General features: G+C 40.9%; 1 non-coding gene across 1 annotated transcript; it reads right to left on the reverse strand.

Moving 5' to 3' along the window:
* Window positions 1–12240: 12240 nt before the first annotated feature.
* On the reverse strand, window positions 12241–12313 carry TRNAS-AGA. Its single transcript has one exon. It is a non-coding gene; the product is annotated as a tRNA-Ser (tRNA).
* Between the last annotated feature and the right edge of the window lie 8689 nt (window positions 12314–21002).

Below are 21002 nucleotides of genomic sequence, written 5' to 3' on the forward strand. Positions count from 1 at the left end.
AAAATGACTTCTCTCCCACTACGTTGGAAATATAACCTATAGCACTTCTTTTTTTTTTTTTTTTTTTTTTTTGTACCAGAAAATGAAGCCTCGGTAAGGTAGGGAATCAGTTTCTCTAGTTGTTTTTCAAGTTCCACCAAAGACCAAATGGTAGGGTCCTAAACTGGCATGACTAAGATTACAAGCTAGAGGGCAGGGGTCAATGAGCAATTTATAGCTTTATTGTTTTTTGTGTTAGAATTGACTCCTAATCCAATTTATTCTATGTCTGTTTTTAAAATTTTAATTGAATTAAATTTCACTAAATGAAGGACAGTAGCATTTGAGGTCTATAGAATTGTTTAATACATTGGGGGTGGGAAAGGAGAGAATAGAACAATAGAAAGTCCAATTAATTTCTTCCTGGTGAACTCCCTGTGAACCTTCTACAGTTAGGCGAGCACGTTGCACTCAAAACTTCATTGTCCAGGAAAGAAGCCTTTGTTTAAAGAACTAAAGTAAATTCCAAGGCTTCAGCTTACTGAATTTAGTTCAATGGCTTGTGGCCAAAAATTTAATGAGGACTGAAACGACTTATATCTCCCACCATTCAACTCTACCACTGAGACCGAAGTTGATGAGAGAAAGAGTTGTTTTAAAGTTCAAAACAGAGTTAATATATTCTGTCTATTTGCAACTTTCATCAAAATGAAGTCACCTTCATAATAATGACTTATAGCAGGATTTTGTCCTCATTTGCAATTTTTAGCTGGAATTTGAGGGAAAATAGGGGAAAATAAATCACTCTGTCCTTCTCTTTCTCCTTTGACATTACAGAGTCGGAGAGCCCTTCCCAGCTTCAGAATGAAAGTGTGAGAGCAAAGGAGAGAAGATCTTTTTAGAAGTTTGCAAATCAGAGTGGTTTGCAATTCTGGGTGCTAGAAAGGTAAACTTAGCATCTTTAGTCTCGCTGCATATTAATGAACAATTCTGAGTGAGCCAAACCAAGGAAAAGGATGAAACATGAGAAGGCAGGGGCCACACAGTTTTTTCTGAGATGTCTCTCTTTCTCTTTCCTGGATATAATAGACTGCTTTCAGTTTTTTCACTATCTTTACCATTTACTGAGTATTAGAAGATTAAGGTATTACTATGGTCTGCCTATGGTTTCTGAAAGACAAGTATGTGACTGCAACTCCTTTCCATGTGAAATAGATATAGCTGTATTAAGAGATGTAGGTTATCTTAGCCACTGTGTGTATGTGCCTCTGTGTGTGTTTGGGGTTGAGTATGTATGTATGATCCTTCTGGGATCTTGAGAAGTAGGTTGGAAGTTATAAATTTTAACACTTTTCTTTGGATCACAAATGAATAGAACTATCAGCAATCGATGTCAAATTTGTGGATTTTTATTTTTATTTTTTTGCATAAGAATAAGCAGGAAGCTGCTTCTCTTGCTTATTGTCTTACAGAGTCTTGATAGAATAAAACATTAAGCATCAGAAAAAACTTTGAGATGAACCTGGACCAGAATGGTTTGGAATGTTCTAGCTTTTTGCCTAGAAATGTATTTTTCATGCCTCACATACAACACAAACACTAGGCAAATTAATGCCAGCTTTTAACCGGAGTTACAACTCTAGAGATGATGGCTTTATTATTCACACATCGTATACCTGAACCTCAGGTACTACTGCTTTACAAACAACATAGTTTAGCTGAAATAGACTTTTACTGCATATTATCAGGCAGGTGAATTTTAATGTGAAACTTATTTCCATAATTAGGGCTATTGAAAGGGTCACTGTAATTGTGGCTACTTAAAAAGTTCCTTCCTAATTATCATCTGAGTCTCTGCGGATTAATGGTAGCATTACCCACTGCGGAGGCAGACTCAGGACTAAACGGACCAACCGTCTGCTGCCTAACATCTACCCGACGTACTTTGTGGTGGTATATTAGGTCAGGCCGATACTGATTCAGCATTAAAAGCTATGCTTGCCGCAGTTAGATAAAAAGTTTTGGTGAAAGTGGACTTAAAGCCCGAGTTGGTGGGAGAAGTCAATTTCCCACTTTACTCTGTGAATAGGAATGAAATGCCTACACATGGCACAAGGTAAATGCTAAATGTTAAATTCATACCAATTTTCTTTTAACTTTGGGCGTTTTTTCCTTAACGTTTTAAAGTGAAATTGGCTGCGATGAAGAATAGATTTTTAAGCTCTTGAATTTCCATTGTGGAAAAATGAGAATTGATCCAGGGAAATAGGAATTCCTTGGGGAAAGGAGGTGGCTTTTTTGGTCTTTAAATCGTAGACTGAGGCTGTGAAGAAGTGAGGTGAATTATTTCCATGCCCAGAGATGCTAAGGGTCATAATGATCAGAACAGTAAGTTTTTTATGGGGTGGGTCTGAGTTGGACAGCATCCTTAGAATAATTCTGTTTAATATACTAATCTATTTTAGTTAGGTAATAAAAAGCTAGAAACTATTCACTATTTATTTTTAAACGATTTATTTCATAAATGATTATGAGCTTTCCAAAGAGGTAAGCTCAGACTGGAAAGAACTGAACTTAATAAGGTCAATTGTCATGAGAATTTCTATGTGCATGTGTTTTTTTCTCTATGAATCTGGTAGAGAAATATATATCCAACAAATATTATACATGAGCTATATGGTATGTATAATATTCAATATTTATTTTAATACAACTTCCTTTAATAGCCTACTAAGATAGATTTTATAAGGAATGTTCCAGTTAATGGCAAAGTAATGAGCTTGTGGGACTCTAATGGGATTTTATGTGTTGAAGTTTTTTAGGGGTTTCCAGTCCACCATGTAAGGAGGTTAGAAGTTGTTACTCCATTCTAACAACAAATAAAAAGCTAAACCAAAAAAATCTACAATTTTCTAAAAAAAAAAAAAAATTGATATCTAGTTGGTGTACAATATTATGTAAGTTACAGGTGTACAACATGGTAATTCAGACTTTTTAAAGGTTATATTCCATTTATAGTTATTATAAAATATTGGCTATATTCCCTGTGTTGTAAAATATATCCTTGTAGTTTATTTTATACCTGGTAGTTTGTACCTCTTAATCTCCTACTCCTATATTGCTCCTCCCTTTGTACTTCTGTCTCCCCACTGGTGACCACTAGTTTGTTCTCTGTATCTGGGACTCTGTTTCCTTTTTGTTACATTCATTAGTTTTATTTTTTAGATTCCACATACAAGTGAAAACATGCAGTATTGATCATCAATTTCTGTGACTTACTTCACTTAGCATAATACCCTCCAAGTCCACCCATGTTGTTGCAAATGGCAAAATTTTATTCTTTTTAATGGCTGAGTAGTATTCCATTGTGTGTGTGTGTGTGTGTGTGTGTGTGTGTGTGTGTGTGTGTGTGTGTGTGTGTATGTGTATGTGTATCATATTCTCTTTATCCAGTCATCTGTTGATAGACATTTAGGTTGCTTCCGTATCTTGGTAATTGTAAACAATGCTGGTATGAACACTGGGATGCAGGTGTCTTTTTCAATTAGAGTTTTCATTTTTTTCTGGATATATACCCAGGATTGGAATTGCTGGGTCATATGGTAGTTCTATTTTTATTTTTTTGAGAAACTGCCATACTGTTTTCCACAGTGGCTACACCAATTTACATTCTCACCAACAGTGTACTAGGGTTCCCTTTCCCCTGCATCCTTGCCAACATTTGTTATTTGTGGTCTTTAAAAAAATTTTTTATTGAAGTATATTTGATTTACAATGTTGTATTAGTTTCTGGTGTACAGCCAAGTGATTCAGTTATATATATATATATTCTTTCTCATATTCTTCTTTATTACAAGTTACCACAAACCATTAAATATAGTCTTTTTGACAATAGCCATTCTGACTGGTGTGAGGCAATATCTCATTGCGGTTTTGATTTGCATTCCCCTGATAATTACTGATGTTGAGCATCTTTTCATGTGCCTATTGGCCAGCTGTATGTCTTCTTTTGAAATATGTCTGTTCAGGTCTTCTGCCCATTTTTTTATTGGGTTGTTTTGACATTGAATTGTATGAGCTGTTTATATATAATGTTGGATATTAACCCCTTACTGGTCATATCATTAGCAAATAGTTTCTCATTCAGTAGGTTGTCTATTTGTTTCATTGATGGTTTCCTTTGCTGTGCAAAAGCTTTTAAGTCTAATTAGGCTTCATTTATTTATTTTTGCTTGTATTTCCTTTGCTTTAGGAGACAGATCCAAAAAATACTGCCACAATTTATGTCAGAGTGTTTTGTCTGTTTTCTTCTAGGTGTTTTATGGTTTCTGGTTTTACATTTAGGTCTTTAATCCATTTTGTGTTTATTTTTGTGTATAGTGTGAATACAACTTTCTTTCCATCAGAGAAATGAGGTCATAGGTCAGACTGCCGATCCCCAAATTGGAGAGAGAGGCAGATGGCTACAAAGCTTACTAGATCAGAAATTCAAGAGCATCACACTCCATAGGGACCAGTGCCAGGGTAGGAAAACCTGGACTGTAATTGATGACTTGCTGGAGGCTCAGTGTAGACAAGCCTGAGAGATAAAAATTTAATAAGAGGACCCAGTCATAGGAGGCCTCACACGTCTGTGAATTTTATCTCTAGGAACTTGACCAGGTCCCTAGTGAATATTGGAGGAAAAAATCTTCACCTGTCCAGCAGGAGGAGGGGAAAAAGAACCATTTTGAAATCCTCCAGGGGTATCCTCTTCTTAATAAGGCCTGCTTTCAGGAGAAATCATTTTACCAGAGAGTACCTTGCAGGGGTTTTATCAGAGCCTAACCTACTTAGGAGAGTGGAAATATATGCCCAACTATAGCCTCTTGTAGCCATCCTGTCCCATCTAAGGGAGGAGAAAAAACAGAGAAGCACTGGTGAAGTTTACAGGCTCAGCAAAAGACTGAGACCTGCTCATAGAACAAAACTACACTTCACCTCCCCTGACAGTCCACCACCACACCACTAAGGGCCTGTTTACCAGCATTCTTCTCACCCAGTACGTTATGTCTAGATTTTGACAAAAAACTACAGGGCAGACTAAAAAGCAAAAAACACAATTTAAAGAGACTGAACAAGCATCAGAACCAGATTCAGTTATGGCAGGGATGTTATCAGACAAGGCATTTTAAACAACTATGGTTAATGTGCTAAGGGCTCTAATGGAGAAAGTAGACAACATGCAAGAACGGATGGGTAATGTAGGCAGAGAGAGAAATTCTAAAAAAGATCCAGAAAGAAAAGCTAGAGATCAAAGAAACTGTAATATTTGAAATGAAGAATGCCTATCATGGGCTCATTAGTAGACTGGACACCGCTGAGGAAACAATCTCTGAGCTTGAGGCTATGACAACAAAAACTTCGAAAACGGACAAGCAAAGAAAAAAAGATTGAAAAAACATAACAGAATATCCAAGAATTGTGGTGCTGTTACAAAAGGTTGAACGTATGCATAACTGGCATACCAGAAGGAGTAAGAGAAAAAGGCACAGAAGCAATATTTGAAGCAAGAATGGCTGAGAATTTCCCCAAGTTAATCTCAGATACCACACCACAGATCCCGGAAGCTCAGAGAACAGCAAGTGGGATAAATGCAAAACAAAACTGAACTACCCTTACGCATATCATATTTAAACTTCAGAATATCAAAGGGAGAAAGATACTGAAAGAAGCCAGAGGGAAAGATCACCTTACCTACAGAGGAACAAAGATGAGAATTACATCTGACTTGTCCTCATAAAGAACGCAAACAAGAAGAGAGGGGAGTGAAATATTTCAAGTGTTGAGAGAAGAAAACCACCAACCTAGAATTCTGTGTCCTGTGAAATTATCCTTCAAAGTGAAGGAGACACAGTGACTTTCTCAGACAAAGAAATATCAAGGGAATTTGTTGCCAGCAGGTCTGCCTTGTGAAAAATATTAAAAGAAGTTCTTTAGAGAGAAGGAAAATAATTTAGGTCAGAAACTTGGATCTACATAAAAAAAGAAGAACATCAGAGAGTGAAAAAGTGAAGGTGTCCCAGCCACATGAGACCAAGGAATCTATCGTGTGTCCTGACATTCCTCCTCCTAAGCCTCCCAGGTGATGTGGAACTGTAGCCCCTCCTTTTTGGGTTGTTCCTAACCATGAACCTGGTCACCGTGCTTGGAAACTTCCTCATCCTTCTGACTGTCAGCTCTGACTCCCACCTCTACACCCCCATGTACTTCTTCTCCAGCCTGTCCTTGGTTGACATTGGTTTCACCTCCACCACAATCCCAAAATGATCATGGACATCCAAACTCATAGCAGAGTCATTTCACATACAGGCTGCCTGACACAGATGTCTTAATTTTTTTGATATTTGGACAATGTGCTCCTGACTGGTAGCCTATGACCAGTCTGGCCACCTGTCACTCCCTGCACTCTCTAGGCATCATAAATCCTGGCCTCTGTGTCCTCTTGGTTCTTTTTTCATCAGCCTTTGGAATCCCAGCTGCCCAGTTTGATGGCGTCACAACTTACATTTGCATAAAAATAGAAATTATCATTTTGGGGGTGAATTCTTCTCATCTCCTCAACATTGCCTGTTCTGTCACCTCCACCAGTAATATATAAATGTATTTATCGACACCGTCTTCAACAGTGCTTCATTCTTAGTGATCCTTAACTTATACTCAGTAGTGAGAGTACCATCAGTGGGTGGGAGGTATAAAGCCTTCTCTGCCTGAGGCTCTCACCTGCAATGCAGCTTATTTCATGGGACAGGCCTTGGGGTGTGCCTTAGTTTGCCCATCTCACCTTCTCCCAGAAAGAAAGCAGTGGTCTCAGTGGTGTATGTCATGGTCACCCCCATGCTGAATCCCTTCATCTGCAGCCTGAGGAACAGGAACATGGACAGTGCCCTGTTGAGGCTCTTCAGCAGAGCAGCCTAACCTCCAGTCTTGTGTCATTTTTTTTTTAAGAGTGTGTGTTGGAAAACACATGTCTGTGACTTGAAATCTTGATTCTTTGGTTATGTAATTTTTGCCACTCTTGTGGCTTTTGGTCCTCGTAGTGTTTCATGCCTGAATACTGTTCTTTTAGTACATCTTTAATGGGAGGGAGGGAGGGAGGTCCTACCTGTGTTACGGTCACTGCATGATTAAATCCTGTTACAACAGTAAAGCCTTTTATTTCCCATCTATGACCTAGGCGTTCTGGAGAAATGCACCGCTCTTTTTTATACTTAAAATCCTCAACCCTTTCCACGACTCATGTCTGTTGCCGGTGCAACTTTTGTATCTTTCCGATCTATTTATGTTCCTTAACATGTGCATGTAAATAGTCCTCAGCTTTGGCTCCAGACTGGCATCATCTGGGGAGCTTTAGAAATATTGATGTCTGTGTCTCATCAGATTCTCTTTAATCAGACTGAGAGGTAGCCTTAGCATGAGGAGTTATTTTAAATCACTCCACTAGGTTTTAATGTAACTAAGTGTGAGAACTACTGATCTATCACATATTTTAATGAAAGATGACAAGTATGTTTAGATTCTTTACTGTCCCTAAACAAATGCTGAAGTTATCAGAGTGATCCAAGCTCACAAGAGGAAGGATTGGGAAAAGCCCACATTAACAGCAGACAGTGTGATTTCCTTCAATATTCCTGATATTTCTTTGCGTGTATTCCCTCTCCATACCATACAGCTAGTCATCAGCGCTGTTATCACCTTGTTCCAAACTCACTCTTCTATATTTCACCTCAGCAAAGAGTAGCTCTTTTCTTTAATTAGTATCTCTAGGTCTTCACTTTGAAACCATTCTTCCTGTCACTTGTCTTCAGTCTGTCTGATCTGTGTTCACTAAATGGGTATCCATCTCTTCTTCAAAGATTTTGCACATTGATTCTGAGGCAGTGATCTGGCGCTCTCTGAAAACCTGTCCAGTAACTAGTTTGATTTACTCAGCCTTTTGCCACTAAGCTATAATTGTCGACTAGCTTCACTGTTCAGAACTTCAATACTGGAGAAGAGAATACCCTTTACAGAGGATGAAGCCATACCAGCCAGTGAGAAGGGATACCGCCCATTAAAATTTGTTAAATTAGGATTCTGATTCCCTGGTTATGATGATATGCAAAGGACATGTTGTGTCTGATCCACTCTGGAATTATGAATAGGATGTATCCATTTCTGAAAAACCTAAGGAATGGGCAAAGCCCCTTGGAATTGGCCAGGATGACTGTGATGGTTAATTTTATATCAACTTTACTGGACAATGGTGCCAGATATTTGGTCAAACATTATCGTGGATGTTTCTCTGAAGGTGTTTGGTTTTTTTCTGAGATTAACATTAAAATCAGTTGTTTTTGAGTAAAGCAGACCCTCGTCCATAGTGTGGGTAATCACTTTTTTTTTTTTTTTTATACTGCTGTAAAGAAACAATAAGTGGTAGTATTATTGGGGGAAAAAAATCCTCACCCAATCAACTGAAGACATTAACAGAACAATGACTGACCTCCCCTGAGCAAGAAGGAATTCTGTCAGCAGAGTGCCTTTGGCCTCAAGCTGCAACTCTTCCCTGGGTTTCCAGCCTGCTGGCCTGCTGTGGACCTACCGGAGCCATATTGGGAGTCAGTTCCTGAAAGTAAATCTCTCTCTGTCTAAAAATAACAAAACAAATAAAAACAAATAGATGAAGTCTTTGGGGGAGCCTTCACAAGAAAAAATGAAGAACTGTTAAAAAACACGGCTTTTGTAAGACAAAATGAACAGCCGTCTCCTGACGCCCTAGAACTTCGTCTCTGTGAAGTGTAAAGCACAGCCCGTGTGAAACGGGGCTCACCCGCCTGCAGTGCCCCGCTGTGAACGAGGGTGGCCCCATCACAACAGCGACAGCAAACCCAGGGTCGCCTCTCTGGCTCTCATTTCCAAAGTAAGTAAAACCTGAAGCTGTTTCTTGTGAGTCAGTGACTTCCCAATGAAGCCAGCTTTATCCCTGACTTTGACAGTATCAATACATGACAGATCTTACTGATAACTGACAGTCAAGTGCGAGGAAACTTTCTCATCATGAAGAGACTGTCTGTAATCTTGTAAACTTGATAACCGTATGAATTTTTCCCTTTTAATGCCTGTTTACTTATCTAAATCTGGCCAACTAGTTTTTCTAAAGCTTGGACTTCACCGTAAACTTCTTTACAAGAGAAATTATTTTCTCTTCTAAATGTTCTTTATCTCTGAGTGTTTCTTTCATGGACTTGATTTGTATTTATTTCTGAAAAAAGTTACCATCCGGTATTTATGTTAAACTGATTGAAACAAAACATTTATGTTAAAAATTTCAAATCTCATAAAAAATACTGAAAGATATCTCACTTCTTTGGCTGGTGAAGTGAAGATAAAGCCCTTTCTGGCCTCAAGAAAAAGGGAGCTAGATTTTCGATCGATAATGAGTTGATCTAAAGATGTATTGGACCATTGGGAGATCAAGACAGAAATAGAGTAAGAAAAATACTAGAGGAGAAATACAAGGGGAAACAGAGCTTATGGGGAATACAGGGGGAGGAAAGGAATGATGTATTCTGAGCAAAAATGATGTATTCTGAGGGGGCAGAAGCATTTTTACCTTTGCGGAAGAAGAAAGCTAGGTACAAGAGAGGAGTCTTAGAGGCCTGGGAGCTGATCCTTAGAAGTCTGCTTGAGAAGCAGCTAGGACTTTTTTTAGGTGTTGTTCTACTGTCTGTAGGATTGCATTCAGCTGCATCTAGAACGTTGTCTGTTGGTGGGCCAGCAGTTCAAATAATCTGTCGCATAAGGATAGGCTCAGTTCTCATTGCATTGACCAGTGAGGATACCTCTATAGGTAATGTTTTAGGAAAATGAGGAATTGATAACTGGTGGTATGGTAGTAGGAATACTCCTGGTGCTTCTAACTGGAGGAGGGGCAGGGTGGGGGGTGAGGGGGGAGATGCTGAAATAAAGCAGCTGAGACTACTTACACGTTGGAGAATGACTGACATCTCCCTTAGGTTGTTAACAGCTGGTTGTGTAGCTCACTCTCCTGGAAATGCAGTGCCTCTGGTAAACTGAGTTGGAGAACATGGCTTAGGCTGGAGGGCCAGGGGGCTCTTTTTCTCACATTTAATTTAAATCCTCAAGCCCACACACTGGGATTTACTGCTTAGAACATCTGATTGTTAAAACTAGGTTGAAGAAGAGATGCCAATAGCTTCAGGCTGCTAACAGCAGGCCTGTCTCACTACTTCTCAGAGATGGGTGAGGAGAAAATGTTTGTTTTCCAGCGCTCTGCTGAGTAGGGATATGGGGTTGGTGAAGGTTTTTTTCCTCCCAGTAGACCAGCACACACACCAAGAGGAGAGCGAGAGAGAGTCAGTTCCCTGGTCATCAGGTAATGTAACAAACTCGGTGCAATGACATACTGATGGTAATTGGGTTTCTCTTCTTCTGTGATCTAAGTAAAGAGGGCAACATAACCTTGGAAATCGAGCTCATTAGACTGATTGGTAGGAAACCTATTTTCTGTTCTTGGGTTTGTCCTCGTGTGACCTTAAGGAAGTCACTGAACTTCTTCATGCTTCTGCTTCACTGTAACTATGTGACCATTTGCTCTCATCTTCTTAAATGAGTTATCGAATGTGACTACTTCACAGCCGATTGTTTTACTAATGATAAATGAGCTTGGGGTAGGCTCAGAACAAACTATTCTGGCGGCCTTGGTCAAGGTGTTGCAATAATGTGGGGCTCTTATTAGAAGCAGTAAGGAGTCTGTATCAAGTTACTAACATTGGTCAGTCTTACAAAGTAATTCAGTTCACTGAATGGAGAAAGGAAAACAGTCACCTAAGTTGCTATCATATAGATAAATATGTCTCAAAATTATCTAACCAGTTTTTCCATTTTTGACTAAGTTTGTTTGCATCAAGTAAACTTTTTGGAAAATACTTCAAAATGCATTTTTATAAATTTTGAATTTTTACCTCTGTCATCAACTATCTAGAGAAATTATGTATGTGTTTCACATACTTGATAATAGCAATTGTAAACCTGTGAATTTCCAAATAGCATCTCTTACTTAATTTGACCTAACAGAATTTTACTTTCAAAAAGATGATACAGGTGGGCGGGCATGTGCTTTCAGAGACAAGAAATGATAGAGCACTAAGAATATGTACTAGTATTTTCTCTCAAATTGCCTCAATGCTTAATAGAAGTTGCATAGACGGTGCTTTGCCCCTTTTCTGGTTCTTTTCATTTATTTACCACCTTTCTATAATATCAGAGGAATGTGAACGTGAGAGAAAAAAATACGCAAAGGCTCCAGATCAGCTACCAGTTGTTTTAGATTTAGTTATTTTCTTAAATAATATTTTTCTTAGACTATTATCATTTTTATTCTTTCCCATTCTTCAGCATTCTCCTCTTTGGTTTTGTCTTTTGTCCTCCAACATCCTTGTGAGGTAGACTTGGGAAGACCATCAAAATTCCTCAAAAAACTTGGGAAACATTTCTCAGTTGCCCGTTTCACATTTATGATCCCATCTAATCTTCCCGAACATCTGTGAACTTGGTAGCATAGGAGTTTATGATTCCGTGTCTAAATATGAAGCAACTGAAGTGCAACAGGACGGTTCCACAGGGATCAGCCTGTCGTAAGTTTAGAGAGTAGCACGTAAATGAAGGCCCACTAATGCCCACGTGTTACTCAGGAAGTGAGTCCATTTTGCCAGTCTGCTCTGCCCTTTTTCCCATTTGAGTTACATTCCCATTTACATTATTGACATAAAATTTATTCCTTAGGTAATACTTGATACTCACCAAATTGCAGTATGAAAGATACATGATTATGATGCACAGTAATGGAGTGAACTCCCATGAGCTCCACGCCTGTATAAGACCTCGAGCAACACGGTGGAATTTTCTACCCATGTGCTGGTCCCAGCCTCTGTGCCCCCTGCACCCCCATCCCCGCCTATCTCGCATCTAGAGATAATAATTATTTTTTGGTATTTACCTTTTTTTCTTAGGTTTTTAAAAATCACGTAGGTAGGTAAGCCTCAGTAATAATTGTTTAGTTTAACCTTAACAAAAATGGTGACACAGCCTGTAGTCTCGTGTGATTTGCTGTTTTCATTCAACTTTATGTTTAAAGATTTATTTCTGATGTTTCTTTTGATGTGGTTGTTTGGGGGGCAGGGGGAGAGAGGTACTTTGTATTATTTATTTATTTATTTTTAGAGGAGGTACTGGGGATGGAACCCAGGACCTCATGCATTCTAAGCATACGCTCTACCACTTGAGCTATACCCTCTTCCTCATGTGGTTTATTAATTTTCTTTTTTTGTGCATGATTGGACTCCACTGAAAACAGGGTGAACAAAAATAGGAGTGTGGACTCATAGTGAAACAAAACAACAAAATGGGTGGGAGTGGGTGGTGTCAGAGGACTGAACAACGGGAGAGCAAGGAAAGGGGAGGAAGTTTTTTCTTCCTATTTCTTTAAAAAACCAACAAAGGAAAACACAGACACACACACACGCACAACCAATGTCTGCTCCCAAGTAGAAACATAAATAGGGCAGAATTGAACACTCCATTCTTCTCTCCTCCAAAGGCACATTAGACACTTGTGTGAATTTACTCACGTATTCGTATGTGTGTCCCTATCCTTGTCAGTGAACATTTGTACATTTGCATTGTTCCTCATTTTTCACATTTATGAGCAATGCTACTATGAATGTGTGCTTGTATGCAAGGGCTTCTCTGTAATTTTCCAAGAGCACAGTCATATAACATGCATTGATTTAACCTTAGCAGGTCACGGTGTTGTGTTTTCTGAAATGGTTGTAACAATTTACACTCTTATGAAAAGTGTAAGAGTTCCAATTGATCAAGATCCTTACCATCCTTTGAGATCATCATACTTGAACAGTATTTTTTTTTTCCGGTCTTGTGGGTGTGTAGAGTGCTTTGTCTTGAGGTTTAAGTCTTTCCTTAAATAGAAGTAGACTTTGTTTTTTTTCAAGTTCTTGCTCCCAGCCAGAAGTTGCCAGCCTTCCAGATCCATTTGTTTGCAAAGTAGTTGGGGGCTGCTTTACTGTGAGAGAAAACTATGGAGACTTCTGCCTTACACAGGAAACTGCGAACTGTCCCCGGCTCTGTTTCCTCATTTCTACGTTGTGCTTTCCTCGAGTCCAGGGAGAAGAGGCAACTCTTCAGTCCCAGGACTCTCCCTTCTTCCACCCGGGGCTCTCTGAGCGCAGTGGGCCCTGCCTACTGAGATCACACAAACGAAAGGACAGGTGATGGAGATCTAGTTTTTCTCTTTTTGGTGTACTTTTTCTCTTTTTGGTCTACTACCTGCATGCCTGCTCTGCTGAGAATATTACAGCTTGAAGCTATCTTTTGGTGATAGACTGAGGGAAAGAGGACGTTAGGGGCATGGGGGTGGGGCATGAAGGATGGATTTTTCGTAAGCAGCATGATTAAATCTGCTGCTCATCAAAGGCTGAGACAGAAGGAAAATGGGCTTTGCGTGAGGAGCACGTGCTAGAGATGTGGGTATCTTCAAAGAGCTATGACAGTTAAAGATGAAGGGCGTATGTGAACTCCATTCTGAGGTCTGCTTGTCCAGTGGCAATATTGTCATAGACATGAACAAGCCCTGGACATTTCCGGTAGATATTCTTCAGCCCTGGAGAATATCAGTTGATGTGCTGAGGCCCAGGCAGGTGAGTTATTTGCTCCAAATCAGCTAGTTATTAGCAGGCCCAGCCTAGAGTCTGGGATGTCCCAGCCCTCACCCCATGGAAATACAAGCTGTACTGCTTCCTCTACGTGCTCTCCAGTTTTCCTTCTCCTGATGAAATGGAAACCTACAGTATACAAATTCCCAAGAAAGAAAATATAGATTGTTTTCTGTTAGAAAAGATGTCCAAAATGTTGTTTCTATTTAAAAAGTAATTTGTCAAGGAATTTATATTGAAACTCTTACGACCAAGGCGAAAAAAGTTTGACTTCTGTCTTTCTCAAAAGAAATCTGTAACATGGAGATTTCTGTAAATGTGATTTATTAGGATATGTTCCCAGAAAAAGGCTAGTTAAAGGCCTGGGGAATGCGTCAGGGGAAGAAAGGAAGCTGCTCAAACAAAGCCCACAGGGAGTGACTGGTCCAGGCCCCTGGGGGGTTCTAAAGGCAGTGTAGGTCACATCTCAGCGTTGTCTCCAGGTGGAAGCAAGGATGCTGGAGCATTTATCTATATGCTTATGTGTCAGTCTTTGGTTTAGAGCTATCTCTGGGGTGAGGGGAGTGAATGCCCAAGCACTTTAAGCTTGCCTTATGCACAAAGCAAAGAGGATTCCAGCAACCTGAAGGAAGCCTGGCAAAGACGTCACAGCTGGCTGTTGGGATTGAAAAGCACATCAGTAGCTGGTGTGCGTGAACGTGAAAAAGGATCCAAGCAGGCAGGGCAGAGCGGTGATGGCTTCTGCTCCTGCTTTTAAACTAGATCTTCCTCAGAACAAAAATTCTCTGAAGGCAGTCACGGGGTGGTGAAACTGCTACATATTTCCTTGGGCTTTCTCCAAAGCGGCAGATTAACTAATTCATAATGATTCTTTGGAGGATGCTTTGGCAGTAGATATCAGAAGTATTAAACCCAGAACTTTTCTACTGGAAATAATAAGTATTATTAAGCGTTTATTACATTGCAGACATCTTGCTATGTGCTTCACTTGAATTATCTCAGCAAAGCCTCTTGACATTCTGATAAGAGAGGTACTGTTACTAGCCTCGTTTTATTTTTGTATTATCTTTTTTTGTTGTTGTTTTATTTATCTATCCATCCATCCATGTTCATTTTATAGATGAGGAAACAGATCTATTGTGTTGCTCAAGTCACAAGCTGTAAGTGGTATAGAATTGGAACCAGGTCTGTTTGACTCTAGATCCTGCACTTGATCCCAGCCCCATGGACGTGAAATGATTGACAGGTGCAAAATGCCATCCAGTGTAATGTCTTACAATGTTGGTTTTTATTTTTAAAAATTTGAAATACTGTACATGGTCCCCCAGTTGAGATCTCAATTTGTGTTCAGATTCTATGATAGGATCATTTTTTTTTTTATTATTGAGGTATAGTCAGTTTACAATGTTGTGTCAGTTTCTGGTGTACAGCACAATTCTTCAGTCATACATGAATATACATATATTCATTTTCATATTCTTTTTCACCATGAGCTACTACAAGATATTGAGTATATTTCCCTGTGCTATACAGCATAAACTTGTTTATTTTACATATACCAGTCAGTATCTGCAAATCTCGAACTCCTAGTTTATCCCTTCCTACCCTCCTCCCCCTAGTAGGATCATTTCAACACTTAAAAGTAATGTTGAAAATCTGTACTTTGTTTGACATGGGAAGATGTTCACTATATAACATTAAGCTTTAAAAATCAGGTTCAAAACAATAGAGTATGTTTCCATTTTTTGAGAATAAAAACCAAAATAAAATTCAACAAACAAAACAAAACTACACACAAGTGGTCAGTAAGCCCTAACAGACCCAGCCCTGGACAAGACTGCTGACCGTCCTCTCCTAAAGGTCTGTGAAACCACTGACCTCTCATTCTTCTTGAAGGTGTGCCCTCAAAGCAGTGGGAGGTTACATTTGCTCTGTCTTTTATTAAAGCTCACACTGCAACTGGAAGAGGAGGGCCTTCCTAGAATCTTGTCCAGAAGACAATTTCACCTTTTTTTTCCCTTCCTTCTTGGGGTCTGTGCATTGTCATCCTGGCATTCCCTTCCAGGGGAATGTTCTCCCCCAAATCACCTGGTTAATTCTTAGCCCCAGCATATTTCTCCATGGAAGCCTTGCTTTGCTGCAGGGCCCAGTTCTCATTTTGTTTTCTCCTAGAACCACGTCTTGCTTATCACAACTCTAAATACAGTAACAGAATTACCTTAGTTGTTTGAATGGCTTATCAATGCCAGCCTCTCTCATGCGGTGGTAACTTCTGTGATTGCAAGGACCATAACCTTCATCATAGCTCCAGGGGGAAAATGTGGTGGAGCATGGGCATTGTACACTGAGTAGTTTTGGATAAGTCATTGACTATGAGAAGGAATGAAGTTTGGGGGTGTTTGCTGCCTAGTCCAGGGCGGGGAGGGGTGAGAGGGGAGGAGCAGTCCCTTTTCAGACCACCCTGATTAAAACAACCCTGTGGAACTAGAAATTCAGAGGAACCTGACCTTTTCTGTTAATTTGCTTATCTGTGGTTCTGATCCATTAAATCCTTTTCACAAAAGCCAGTTGACATAAAGTTAGGTGATGCTGAATGACCATCTGTTTTCTTTTTCCCTAGTTTTTTGTCGCATTTTTTTTCTATTAATCACCTTCTCTCTTCATTACTCATCTGTGTCTCCTTTCTTCTCTTTCTTTATATCTTCCCTTTTCACCAACTTTTGAAAATTCATCCAACAAGCTTGATTTATGCCTACTATTTACTAAACGAGTGGTCAATTCCACCTCTTTGGGTTTTGAGAAAGTTTTCATAGAGGAGGTGACTGAGTTTTCTCTTCTTTCTTTTTTAGCCTCATGCAAGCATATATGTATGTGTTCAGGGGCTCCCCCACCCCTTCATTTTCAGCATTTCTTTTCCCATTTAATAAAATATGTGGACACAGGGTACTGTGCTGGGCACCAGACAGGACACTAGATAAAATATTAGTTTATGGACTTGTGTTCATGGTGTGCTCCAAAACATTTGGACAAGAGATGCATGGCTGAATGGAATCACTCAAAGTGAGATTTTCCCAAGGGTTATTAGCAAGTGTAAGGGAAGGGTCATTCATGTCATGTGCTGTCATGTGTGTCCATTTTAAGGATATTTTTAAGCTACCATAATAACAGTGACAACAGCTAAGATCTATAAAATCTATCAACGGCCTTACATGGTTTATAACCCTTCACAAGTATGACTTCAGAAGTAACAGGATACTTTGGGGAAGACATCCAAAAGATCAAGATGTTTATTTTTGTTACTTCTATCTCCACAACTGAAATACCCGGCTATTGAACATGAGTTGCTAAATGTCTATGGGAGTTTTTCTTGAGCATGTTGTTTTACGACAGGAGGACCTGAGGGCTATGCTGGTTTGAGGAAATCACTCTGGGGAGCGCTACTTACCTTTTACCATACTTGACAGGTCAATAGTGACGTCCATCGCTTTGGGTGAAACTCACGCACCCATTCTGAGGTACTATACAGGACAACAGAGGGATAAATGGAACTTTTAATAGAGAACTTGGTGTTCCTCCAATCAGTTATAAATGTTAGTGAGTAAGAGGCTCTGAAAAGTGATGTTGAGAAGAATATCATACATCAAAGTTTCTTGGGCTTTGAAAAGTTGTAGGGAGGAAATATATAATGCACTTCATCTATTCATTTTTTAAAGGTCAGAAGGAGGAGCAATTTATGGAAGACACAGGTGTCATTTTGCTCTTGTCTACCGTTTTGGGATCTATCAGATCCTGCTTGTCATAGCAAGGTTGGGCTTGGAGAAGAGCCAGGAGAACCTGGGAGAATGACAGAACTACATTTGTTTTGCAGATGAAAATGGAAATTATACCATCAAGACTGAGCTGCAGGAATAGAATTCATAGTGTGGGAGTTATGCTGTGGTACCAGGCCCTTTAATAGGATGCTCTAGGGATCAAAATGATTTTAGTAAGCATCTAATGATTTAGTTAAAAACTGATTTTGACACAGTCAGATAACAAAGGTGGTGACTATGTAGTGCACCCATGCCATTTGAAGTCAGTTTTGTAGATTGAAGCTTCTATTTTCTAATGAGTTATTATCTGTTTACCCTGTTTTTTGTCCGACTTTCTATTGTCCGCATTGGCATATCCAAGGCCAATGAAAAGGCATTTACACTGCAATACCTATACTGATACTTGTACCTTTCCATGATGAAGAACCAAGGGAAGAGTGACAAGAACATTTCCCTGGAAGTTGGGAATCCTAAATTCTAGGTCCGGCGCCATCCCTAATAAGCTGTGTGACCTTGGGTAAGTCACATAATTGTGTTAATCTTCAGTTTTCTCATCTATGAAATGAAGTTGAACCATATGATTTTGAAAGTCTCCGCCATCTCTAAAATTATATTGTACTGTCAGCTATCATTTTTACCAATTTGGAGGAGTGATGAGCTGCTGCTGTGACATAGCAGATTAATCCTCACTATTTCCACCTAATTGGCATGGAAAGTGACAGAGAAGGGAAGCAGTGGAAGGAGCTGCACATGGGCACAGGCTGCTAGCTCTCTGTTCTCTGGCTGCCTTCCTATTGCACGTTAGCCCCACTTCCCAGATGCCCTTTGACCATTGGTAGAGATGGCATCTGACTTGGACTCTAGTGACCTCCAGTGATGCCTCTGGGTTAATGTTTGTTACATGAAGACTCTTCTCAAATATCTCTAAATTCCAGAGTTAAATTTCAGGAATGTATTTGCTACTATGGATGAATTTAATTTTGGGAGTGTATTTGCTACTATGGAAGAGGAGTGAGTTGCTTAAGGGTGCCTTATCTGTGACACATTGCAGAGTTAAAGATTCAAAATACGTGGTATGAACATCTTGGGCAGTCTAGAGGAGCCTCTGGAACTGCATGTCAGGGTGATGTTTTTAAATATATGGACTATACAGGATTACAAGCAAACCAATTACATTGAAATGGAGTTCTATCCATAAATCCTAGGTTAAGACCACTCTAAATACCATTTTCCATCTCGACTGTAAACTTCCTGAGACCTGGGATTGTGTCTCTTGTTCACTGATGTGCCCTAGGTGCCCAACACAGTGAATGGTTCAGAGAGGATGCTCTATATAAAGCATGCCATCCTCGTTGAATCACACTGTTTTGATCCTCTCCTTCCTTTTGGAAAGTCTGTCTCCCCATCAGAATGTAAGTTCCTTGGGGGTAAGAGCTGAGGCATAGCTACTGTGGCCTCTTCAGGTCTTGGATGGTGCTTCACACAGTTAGTTGTTGCACAAATAACATTTACTGAATGGGTGAGTGGATGAGCAAGCCCTGCACATCGGTCACTCTCTTCTGGCAACTTTGAGTACTGGGTTCTTGGCTAATTGCTGGAGATTCTGTTCTCCGGAGGTGCAGGTTGACTGGAGGTCTTGAAGAACTGAAGGGCAAGGTCAGTGTGATAGTTGATTTTATGTGTCAACCTGACATTTGAATTGGTAGGCTCAGAAAGGAAGTGGCCCTCCCCCGCGTGGGTGGGCATCACTAGTCCAGTGAGGCCCCAAAGAGAACAAAGGAACAACAGGCTGAGGGAGGGGGGAGCCGCCCCTTGTTTTCTAGCCTCACTGATTGATCTGTGACATCTCACTTCATGTCCCCAGCCCTGGCATTCACATCACTGGCTCCTCTGGACCTCGGGCCTTTGGCCTCAGATTGATTACACCTCCAGCTTTCAGACAGCAGATCATGGGACTTCTCCATCTCCTTCATCACATGAATGAATCCCTCATAATAAGTAACTATTCCCCCCCCCCCAAATAAATACATACCATAAATAATAAAGAAATATATACCCGCCCCCTGCCCCGCAACTGGCAGCACCCTGTGATGGGGGAGCTGGCCCGTCACCCACGCCCCTTCATCAGGAAATGTTCTCCTTTGCGAACACCATGGGCGATACTGCGGGTCAGGGCCTGATCCGGGTGGGTGGAGTGGGCCTTTCCAGGAAGGCAGACAGGGCACGACTGGAGTCCTCAGGGTGTGCTTTGTGTCCTTGAGTGTGTGGGGGAGAGTAAATGCCGGTCCAGATGGAAGAGCAGGGAGAGGATGGGCTGGGACGTGCTGACGCCGAGGCTGCTTGGAGGACAGCAGAATCAGGCCTGACGCTCTGCTGCCGTCGCAACCGCTCTTCCCGGAGCAAGTCCAGTCTCGCGGGAGTTGCACGGAGCAGGCGCGAGAGTTCTGGAATGAGAAAAACCTGGGTGCCCGGCGTGGTGGCGGCCCCTCCTCCCAGGCTTGTGAGGAGTCCGGCTCACACAGCAGCCTTGTCAAGCTAACAGCAGTCCTCCCGGACACCTCCCCCGACGCCACAGTCAGAATCACAGTGCACGGGCGCCTCCCCCGAAGGCACGGCCAGGTGTGGGGGACCCGGCTCAGACCACAGGCCGTCCAGAGGCAGGGCCAACCTCAGCCTGAACGGGTGAGTGAACTGCGCGTGGGCTCGGCACCAAGCCTGCTGCCTTACAGGAGCTGAGGGTCCAGGGCAGGGATGCAGGCTTAGTGGGTGGCTTGGTCCCCTGATGCCCCAGTCCGACATCTGCCAGGGTTCAAGACTGCAGCAACATGAGCACACGGCTCCATTACACATCGTCAGGGCCAGCTGTTACTCCTGGCAGTAGTGAGCTGTCTAGAATTCGTCCCAGGAGATGACCGCTGCCTGTGCCTTGAGCTTTCCCCCTGAAGATGCATGTGTATCTCCCACTGGTTCTGTTTCTCTAATACAGAGCCCTAATACAGTCAATGTCGCAGTAGAATGTGCTGCAGGGGACTCCAAGAATAGAAAACCCCTATTCTCATTCAGCCTCCGCCATTAACTAGCCAGAGACCAAAAGAATGTCGGCTGCTTTCTCATGTGTATTGGATCAGCTAATCCAAAAGTCCTTCCACATTCAGATTCTCCACACCTGTGGAGGTCCAGCAACTCTCAGTAGAACAAACATGCTGCTTAAACTGAAAATGGTTTTTTAGAGTATTATTTTAAGTAGATTTTCTCAAAATACTACACAGTAAACTTAGCTTTTGATAAGGAGTTCTCAAAGCATTTCAGTGATGTTTAATAAACAAGATGTGTTGATAAATTTATGCCTACGTGGTGGCTCAGAAATCTCTGTAGCTTCCTGAAAAATGCAATGGCCTGTGTTTATAGGTTGGATTAGCAAAGCTAGCTACAGGTGACAACT

The sequence above is a fragment of the Camelus ferus genome, chromosome 6 (assembly GCF_009834535.1).
Source record: "Camelus ferus isolate YT-003-E chromosome 6, BCGSAC_Cfer_1.0, whole genome shotgun sequence".
NCBI classification, from domain to species: domain Eukaryota; kingdom Metazoa; phylum Chordata; class Mammalia; order Artiodactyla; family Camelidae; genus Camelus; species Camelus ferus.